This window comes from Microtus ochrogaster, assembly GCF_000317375.1.
Source record: "Microtus ochrogaster isolate Prairie Vole_2 chromosome 14 unlocalized genomic scaffold, MicOch1.0 chr14_random_1, whole genome shotgun sequence".
Lineage (NCBI taxonomy): Eukaryota > Metazoa > Chordata > Mammalia > Rodentia > Cricetidae > Microtus > Microtus ochrogaster.
The window spans coordinates 8,368,636-8,371,719 of NW_004949096.1; positions in this window are offsets into that span (position 1 = coordinate 8,368,636).

A 3,084-nucleotide genomic window follows, 5' to 3' on the forward strand; every position below is an offset into this window, starting at 1 on the left:
GTGTGTGTGTGTGTGTGTGTGTGTGTGTGTGTGTAGGTACATGTATGTGGATGGAGGCTAGAAGACATCACTTAACAGCTTCTCCATTTCGGTTTTTAATGGGATCTCTAATTCACCTGGAATTCCCCAAACAAGCTAAGCTGCCTGACCAGCAAGCCCCAGGGATCCTCCTGACACCCTGCCTCTCAAATGGGATTCCAACATTTCAACACCATGCCTGGTTTACCCGGCTCTCTTTAACATACGTTTTGGGAATTGAACTTAGGTCTCAGCCTTCTCCACAGCCCAGGATTCATGCAGTCTCTTTTCCTTCACCCTGCTGGCCTGACCATGGACATTAAACCTTCAGTCTGTGACCTGGAGCAGAATTCCCATGCGGGGAAGGATGCTGCCCTCCAGAAGCCTTAGAGGTCAGGTGGCATCTGGCAGGGGCCCTGGTAAATCCCAGTCTGTCCATACCTTCCTTGTTCTCTGCAAATCTTCTCTCCCTTCCCCCTTCTGCTTCACAGTGAGCCTCCCACAGCCTCAAGAAAACCATCCGTCCAGCTGGACCACAGCCATGTCACCAGGCTCTGCTGGAATGTCCCTCTGCTAGGTTAGGTCCATTTACCTGTGATTTGGCTCTGGACATTTCTCCTTATCATGTTTCATTGGAAAATCTGATCTCATTTGAGGTTACTCTCCAGCTCTGTTTCTGGACCAGTAACCAGTGGAAGGCAGCCAGAGAAATGTAAACAGGTAATGAAATGTAACAGGGCCTGCACTTTCATGGCTCTTCCATGCCTCCAGCAGGGCTAGCTTCCTCCGCTGTATGGCCTGTGTCTGTTCTCCCTCACCATGGCAAGTGCTTCAGAGAAACAGAGGTATCTGCAGTCATTAGAAAGTCAAGTGCACCTGCTGGACCAAGTTCCGGAAGGAGGGCACGTCAGGGTCAGCCTAGAGGTGGTAGATGGGGTGAAAGTCTGGCCAGAAGCCCAGAGGGGCCCATAAATCCCACAGGTTTCCAGAGGCAAGGCACACTCCGGGGAGTCAGGTGAGACCCCACCTGCAGCCGGACGACAGGATGCTATTAAACAGTGGCCCCATGGGGCTTCTACAAGTGCGCTGGGTTCCTTACACCCTGGAAACAATTTACTGCCCTTGTCTGTTCTTTCTCATTATGGTTCTCTGCGAAGCCTCTCCCTTTTCCACACACGCTTTTGTTTCTCATTTTCTTGGGCCCACGTCTTTCTGCCCTTCCTCCATCCTCTCTACTTTCCTTTTGCTTTTCTTCTTTTCTTTTCGTTCTCATTCACTTCTCTCTCCTCCTTCCTACAGGAAGGCAAGGCCAAGAGCCTAAATATGAGGCCATTCTGAAACATTCTTGACTGGGAGGGGTTTTGTAAACAGAATTGATACTCTACAGAGTGTTTAGAACCAGTGAGTTCTGCCTGAAGGAGGCATAGATAGTGTCATCGTCCTCCGCTTCCATTATTTCCCTCATGTTAGCTTCTGCTCACCTATCCTGACACCAGCCCCAGCGACCAGCCCTACAGGTCTCACCCAGTCCTGCTACAGCTCAGATCTGAAGGCATCTCTGCCTGTGCTGTAGCCATTAACTCGCACCTTACAGGCTCTCACAGGCTCACACGAGGAATGCAGATTCTCCAGGGTTGTCTGTCATTACTGGGAAAACTGTCCCATTGAAATCATCATTGCTGGAGCTGGGGAGTGGCTCGGTGGGTAACACACGTACTAGGTAAGCATGAGACTGGAGTTTGGATCCCGAGCACCCACATGAATTCTCAGCAGTCATAGCCATCTATCTCTGTCATCCTAGCACTGCAGAGGACAGGAGACCCCCATGCCAATCTGGCTAGCTAGAATTAATGAGCTCTGGGTTCAAGTGAGAGACCTGATATATAAGGTGGAAAGTCATCAAGGAAGATACCAGGTCTCTACATGCGTACACACACACACACACACACACACACACACACACACTACCTCTTTGTTAAGTACACAGTTTTAGAGAAAAAGAAAGTACTATTGGAGCATGCCTTTGATTAAGGGTGCCATCTGGAAGGCACCTAAGGTTGGCTGGCTTTCTTCCATTGTAATCACACTGTTGGGAGCCACCTGGTACCCCGCTTGTATCTTAACATAGTCCACTCTCCAGATCTCAGTAGTCTGAAGGAAACATCAGCATGCCTAGAGTTCAGATCTCTGTCCTAGCCCTCTGTACTGGGGAAAGTAGCCTCTCTCTGTAGGATTCAGCATCCTCCCAGTACAGTGAGGGATCGGGTGACTCACCTGCAAAGTCCTGCGAGCCTCTCCCATCAGTGAACTTGCTCTGTATACGAACCTGTGCTTCACAGTTCTCTGTGACCTGTGGATGGAAACCTGGCACATCTCACAGCCATTCCACATATTCCTGGCTCTTTCATAGGGGCCTTCAGAATACCAGTACCTTGTAACTTCTCAGTCTCTGTCTCCTGGCATTCCAGGAGGGGTCTCCCAGGTGCTCGTCATCTGGTCTCAGTCACCACAGACACAAAACAATTACTTGGTTCCTATCTTCTCCTACTCCACTTTTGCCGCCCACATCTAAAGTCCCCAAGCACTCTCAATGTGTATGCCCGGTCGCAGTGAAGGGGCTGTCCACTCATCCACACAACTACTGGGTCTCCAGACGCCAATGAGCTAATCTGTTCAGAAGGGAAGAGATTGTCTCTCTCCACATAGGATCATCCAGACCTGCAAACAACCCTGCTGTATGTGCAAGTGTTCCAGGGGTGGAAGGAGGGGGTCTATTGTCTAATACATACACTTTCTCAATTCTAATCCTTATGCACCTCCTCTCTAAGCGCTCAAAATGCAAGGTATGGACTGCAAAAACGGGCTCCTCTCTATCCCTTATTCCTTCCAGCTTTGGGTGGGAGAGCCTGCCTACAAATCACCTCCCGAGGCCCACCCCCACTTTTGCAGATGTGAATTCCATTGTAAGCTCAAGTTAAGACTTAACAAAAACACACCTGCACTTTACATCATTGCAGCAAATAACGAGTTGAGTGAAGTGTGTGTGTGTGTGTGTGTGTGTGTGTG